This window comes from Leptonychotes weddellii, chromosome 9 (genome assembly GCF_054177405.1).
Source record: "Leptonychotes weddellii isolate Sample4059 chromosome 9, ASM5417740v2, whole genome shotgun sequence".
In the NCBI taxonomy this organism is placed as follows: Eukaryota; Metazoa; Chordata; class Mammalia; order Carnivora; family Phocidae; genus Leptonychotes; species Leptonychotes weddellii.
In genome coordinates, this window is record NC_138377.1 from 44238125 (window position 1) to 44245137 (window position 7013).

Genomic DNA, 7013 nt, shown 5'->3' on the forward strand with positions numbered 1-7013 from the left:
TACTTTTAAGAAAGAGAACCTATGGTATTTGAGGATCTTGAAATTGACTCCTCCAGGACTGCCTGAGAGCCTAAGAGAAAGTTCTTGTATACACACACCCATTTAGAAGAACCACACATTTAGGATTGATGCGTAGATATGTGTATGCTATTGGAAATGGGCCCTTTGAATAAAACCTCAAGTATCTGGAGTTATTTAACCTGTGAGAAAAGCAAGAGAAGGGAAAGAAACATAAAAAGATATAGACTGAGTGGGTGGGGGCTGAGCAGTTACTGTGTATTTCAATGAAAACATAGTAAGAATCAGTATAATGAATTTAGACCAGGTTCCAAAAGGGTTCTGCCATTGGAATGTACCATCAATTATTTTTTAAGAAAGCTGTAACCTGGTTTAATGATAACATTTTCAAGCTTTGGGAGAATGCTAGTAATATATTTTCTCTGTTTGATCAAGGGCAGGGCAAGAAAAAAAGCACAAATAGAGTGAAAATTATTTTCAATACATTTTACTTGATTTGACTATTTGAGAGAGGAGTCACTAATTGACTGCAGTAGTATAGTGAGTTCTATTTTTAGATAAAATTCTGCTTTGGTCACTTACTGACTGTGTAACCCCAGGAGATTATTAATGGCCTCTGAGCCTCAGCTTCTTTATCTGTAAAGCAAGAACTAATTCATAAAAAAAGGATTAAATGAGATAATATGAAATAATTAAATGTAAAGTATTTTGTATGCTGCTGGCACATACTAATTGCTTCATAAATAATTACTATGAGCCAAAAACTGGAGGGTTTAGTGAAAGAGATTCACTCGTTAGAGCTTAAATGAAGAAGTCTGACTTTTGACAGTCTTTGCCAACCTCTAAATTTTCCACTTTTTATTCAGCTGTCATTTATCTGACAACTTTATGTGTTGGGGTGGATATCAGGTCCCTGATATGAGAGGCAGTTCTGAAATGCATGGTAACAATTCAGTGAATCTTTCAGTACATTAAATGTGGCAAATGATATGGTATAGTGGAGAGAATAGTGGATTGGTGGTTGAGAGTCTCCGGATCTTGTCCTTGGTGCTGCCACTTAACAGCAAAGGGTCATGGGTAGATTTTTGGCCTTCAGTGCTATTTGTTAAGAAATGAGGCTGTTGGTAAAGGGTTAATATCCAAAATATATAAAGAACTTACAAAACACAACACAAAAAAGCCAATAATCCAATTTAAACATGGGCAGAAGACATGAATAGACATTTCTCCAAAGATGACATCCAGATGGCTGACAGACACATGAAAAGATGCTCAACATCACTGATGATCAGGGAAATGCAAATAACCACAATAAGATGACACCTCACACCTGTCAGAATGGCTAAAATCAAAAACACAAGAAACAACAAGTGTTGACAAAGAAGTGGAGAAAAAGGAACACTTGTGCACTGGGCTGGTGGGAATGCAAACTGGGGTAGCCACTGTGGAAAACAGTATGGAGTTTCCTCAAAAAATTAAAAATAGAATTACCATATAGTCCAGTAATTCCACTATTGGGTATTTGTCCAAAAAAATGAAAACACTAATTTGAAAAGATATATGCACCTCTGTTTATTGCAGCACTATTTACAATAGCCAAATTATGGAAACAGCCCAAATGCCCCCTTTGCAGAGTGACCAAACAACAGTTCCTGTGGGAGATCCATACTGAGCAGGACTTCCAATATGTGCTCTCAGATGTAGAAGGATCTCAAAGTTCCTTTTCAGCTCTATAAATCTTATTCCTTGGATATATTTAATCCCTTAAAAAAATAAAGCCAACTGAATTTAATGTCCTCTTGAATTTTCTGTTATCAGTACCTGAAAGAAGACCCCTTCATTTAATAGACCAAATAATGCAAAAAAGAAAAAAAATGCAAATAATAAGAACATAAAAAGACATGTCAGAGAAAGAATTAAAATTATGTTGACAGCTTTTTTTTTTCCTTTTGGGAACAGATGAAACTTTCCTAAAAGATGAAAATGGTTGGTGATATGAAGTCAACATTTAATAAAGCTAATAGGCAGCAGGCACTTGCGGGATCGTCAGAGCCTGATGAAAATATATTTAGGAATAGATGTGATTTTTTAGCCTGCAAATTTACATTTGTCAGAGAAGTCCTTCTATAAGGATTCCAGAAGTACTGTGGTCCTGTTGGCCTCCTTTGTCTTTTTATAGTGCAGTCCCTCAAATGGAAGTAGGAACTGCTAATTAGCACAGACACAGATCTTTACCTTATAACTCTGTTAAAATTTTCTGAAGAATAAACTCGAGTTTGTGTAGGCTGCAGAGCAAAGGTAATTGCTCATTTTTCTTAAATTAAAAAAAATGAAAAGTCACTTAAGGTTAACATTCTGTTTCCTGGGAAAAACCCTCAGTAGGAGTCTTGGGGCAGGCACATTCCCTTTGAACTGAGAGTTGGAGAGGATTGATGGTCCGGTCATTATCAGGATGTTCCAGTCGATAATTTAGAACACTGCAAAAGCATCATTGCTCATCTAAATACCACTTTAGAAATTTCCAGTTTCCCTCATGAGGGCAAGAGAGGCAAAGATGTGCTCATTATCACTACACATGACTTCTGAAAATTAGCCATATTCCAGAAGGATCACCAGAAGTCAGGGTAAGCCTTTCCGCAGGGTGAGTTGGAGGTTCCCCATGACTAATTAGCCAGGATTAAATTATTCAGCATCACATGGGAAACCAGTCAGGGCTTCCAATTATAATTCAAAAATGTTTTCTGTTTTACAGTGCAATAAAAATAACACTCTGGAGTGAAAGAATCAGATAAAGCATAGTTACAGGAAATGCTGGGGGAACAATTACCAAGAAGTGAAATTAGAAAGCTTTAAATGGTTGGATGAAACCTGACTGGAATAAACATAGCCTTCCTTTCAATAAATTGCTGGGGAAATGGTCCTCATGAAGACAATGGCACCTTTAGCCTTATAGGGCATGAACATTCCAGGAATGATCCAGCTTTTAAAAGATCAGTTATAATCATGAATGGGGTGGGGTCAGGCATTAAATTCTCACTTGATGTTACAGTTTGAATCTCCAGTGAAACTTAGCCAGGTAATGCAGTGTAGAATGCTATTTCTGGCAAAGCGTATTGTATTTTAATGAATGGCAGTGATGAGTTTATTAAACTAAGAGGATTTCAGTTTAAGCCAACTAATGATGATAGTTGATAATGAAAGTATGTCCTTCCTTAATTGGTGAAAATAGTAATGAATCTCTTTGCATTTGCTCGGGTTATTCATTAATGACAGAAATGCTTAACAATGAGTATAAAAACCCTTCCTTTCTAGGGGATGGGAAGGAGGACGTGAGGAATCCCATGACAATTGAGTTTCAGAACTGGCGTCTGGAATTATTGGACTGTGATTGTCAGAGTCAAGTGTTTCCTATCCAGATAAAGTACCTTGGTGAAAGAGAAATGATATTGGAACTTAGAAAATGCTTAAGAATGTTGTCTGTATCCTAAGTCACAATGTCTGAAACTATATTGACAGCTTCTATTTACATAATTATATTTGAAGATATTCTTTGTAATTTATGTAATCATATAATGAAACAGTGCTTCGTGAGTGGACTCTGCAGCCAAGGACATTGAACTAGTCAGACATCCTTCTCAGACAGGATGCTAGATGACATGTATATGAGCCTAGTCTGTGTCAAGAGCATTCTTAGACACACTGACTCATTTAATCCTTATAGTACCTGTGCAGGATATTAGTGCATTACCTTCATATTTCTGCTATAACAGGTTGCTACAAATTTAGTGACTTAAAATAACATTTATTATCTTATATCTTTTATTATCTTATAGTTCTGGAAGTTATAAGTCCAAAATGGGTCTCCGAGGGTTAAAAATCAAGGTCTTGGCAGGGCTGTGGTCTTCTGGAGGCTCTAGGGGAGAACCTAGTTCCTTGCCTTTTCCAGCTTCTAGAACCTGCCTGCATTCCTTGGGTCATGGTCCTTTTCTTATTCTATTTATTTAAAAATATTTTATTTATTTACTTGAGAGAGAGAGAGAGAGAGTGCACAGGCATATGTGGGGAGGAGCAGAGGGGGAGGGAGGCGGAGAAGGAGACAATCTAAAGCAGACTCCCCACTGAGCACAGAGCCTGATGCAGGGCTTGATCTCACAACTCTAAGATCGTGACCTGAGCCCAAACCAGGAGTTGGAGGCTTAACTGACTGAGCCACTCAAGCGCCCCCCTTTTCTGTTTTTTTAAAGCCGTCAGTTGGTAGAGTCTTTTTTCATGCTGTATTGCTTGGAGAATGACTCTTCTATCTCTCTTTTCCAAGTTTAAGGAGTCTTGTGATTAGCAAGGGCCCACACAGATAATCCAGGATAATTTCCCTATTTTATTTTATTTTATTATTATTATTATTATTTTTTTTTTTTTTTAAAGATTTTATTTACTTATTCATGAGAGAGAGAGAGGCAGAGGGAGAAGCAGACTCCCCGCAGAGCGGGGAGCCCGATGCGGGACCCGATCCCAGGACTCCGGGATCATGACCTGAGCCGAAGGCAGACGCCTAACCATCTGAGCCACCCAGGCGCCCCTATTATTATTTTTTTTTAAAAGATTTTATTTATTTGACAGAGAGAGACACAGCGAGAGAGGGAACACAAGCAGGGGGAGTGGGAGAGGGAGAAGCAGGCTTCCCGCCGAGCAGGGAGCCTGATGTGGGGCTCAATCCCAACCCTGGGATCATGACCTGAGCCGAAGGCAGATGCTTAACGACTGAGCCACCTCAGTGCCCAATAATTTCCCTATTTTAAAGTCAGCTGATTAGCAACCTTAATTTCATTTGCAGCCTTAATTCCCCCTTGCCATGTAAAACTGCATATTTACAGGTTCTAGGGATTAGGATGTGAAGATATTTGGGGGTCCATTATTCTGCCTACTTACAGTCAGTATTATTATTACCCATTTTATAGGTGAAGAAACACAGAGTTGTTCAGTAATTTGCACAAAGTCACACAGCTAGGAGGGATCAGGGATCCTGACACTAAAGTCCATTCTTTTGAACACTATAATGTATTACCTCTTCTGAAATGTTAGCAGCCGGGGATTGGAGCATCCATGCTCAACAGTATCAACATACTCCTTAGCTAGAATCTACCATGCTCCCCATCGTGGTCCCGAGGCCCCTGATCTAGAGGCGTAAATAGCATAGCTCTGTCTCTCTCACAGTGATACTTGCTGGCTTTGTTCTTTCACAGTCCTCACCTGGGTAAGACTACACAGAATAGACAATTTATCCCTCCAGAGGTAGTGGCATCTTTTCTACATGTATTTATCATGTATTTATCAAATTCACATGTATTTATCAAATCCTTATTGAGAATTTGTCAGAAAATATGGTTGGCTGTGAGGAGGAACAGATTAGTGAAATATTCAAAAAAGTCACAGTCATTGGCAGAAAGACAAAGGAAGAATTATAAGAAAATGTGATAAGTGCTACCACGGAATTGTGTAGAAGGTTGGCTTCTATTAATTCTGCCTCCAAAGCATACCTTGACTCTATTTCTTCTTCATGGCCATCCCGTGTGTAGCTCAAGCTACCACTGTCTCTATTACCTGGACAATAGTTCCCTCATTTCTCTCCCTGCTTCCCCTCTTGAATCCCTACAATCTTCTCTCCAAAGAGCAATTCAAGTGATTTTTTAGAAAATGCAAATCAGATCTTATCACTCCTGCTTAAAACCCTTCAGGAGCTTCCAATGTACTTAATATACACTCAGACTCTGTAACAAGTTCTGAAACTTCCTATGGGGTCTGGCTCTTACTCATCTCTGCAGACTTACCTCATGCTCCCCTCCCTATTGCTCCCTGTTCTCTCACCATCCAGACTTCTCCAACTGCAAATATCCCAAGCTCCTTCCGGCCTTGGGCCCTTGCACTTGCTGTGTCTTCTGCTTGGTGTGTTCCTCCTCGCTCTTCGCGTGGCTGGTTCCTTCTCATCTTTCAGGTCTCAGCTGACCTGGCCACTGAAATAGGTTTTCCCTCCCTCATTTCTACCACAGCCCTTTGCTTCTTTTCCCTCCATAGTTTGTACTGTCTGCAAGGGCCCTGAAGACAGCAGCCATGCCTAGAGCCCAGCATGGTGCCTGGTGCACAGGAGGTAAACAAGGAGTATTTAAAAAAAAAAAATCCCAAGAAGCAGAAAAGGAGCCAATTAATTCAGTCAAAAGAGATAATCTAGCGCTGTCTTGGGGACTCCAGGGAAACTGGACTAAAGGAGAGAATTTATAACATACTTCGTGTTAGCTATTGTTACTTTCCTAAGTGGATCAGGTAGTGTTTAAATGTCAAATTTCATACTTATTTATCTCTTTCCAATACATCTTAATTTTGTAAAAGGGGGAGCAAATGGAGAGGTTGTCTCAAAGCTGCCTCTAATCTCTCTTTCAGGCCTTTGTGTTGAACAGCTCTGCTGGAGGACTTTCTCTCCCTTTGTACTTCCAGGGCAGTTTTCACGCCAGTTCCTCGCTGTCTTTCCCCTGAGAGTTTTCCCCCTAATTGGGCACAGACCACTGCTTACTTAGCTTTAATAACAGTTCTGCTTCTCAATAAACAGAATTAATCTTGGTTAAGCCAATTTATTCAAATAAGATTCTATTCTGATTCCTTGGTGGCCTGTTTCCTTAGGCCTTTAGGCTTTTGTTCTAAATTCACATTTTTTCCCCTCCCTCTCAAAGGGCATTTCCTTCCTTACTTCATCTTCAAAGTAAACATGTTTAAAGTATAAAAGAAAGCTAATGGATGGGAATAAATGGGAGGCAAAATTCCCCTGACTTTCTTCCCTTGAATCTACTGGTTGTATTTCTTTTTGCTTGTTATTTTATTTTATTAATTAATTTATTTAAATTTTATTTTATTATGTTAGTCACCATACAATATATCATTAGTTTTTGGTGTAGTGATCCACGATTCATTGTTTTCGTATAACACCCAGTGCTCCAAGCAGTACGTGC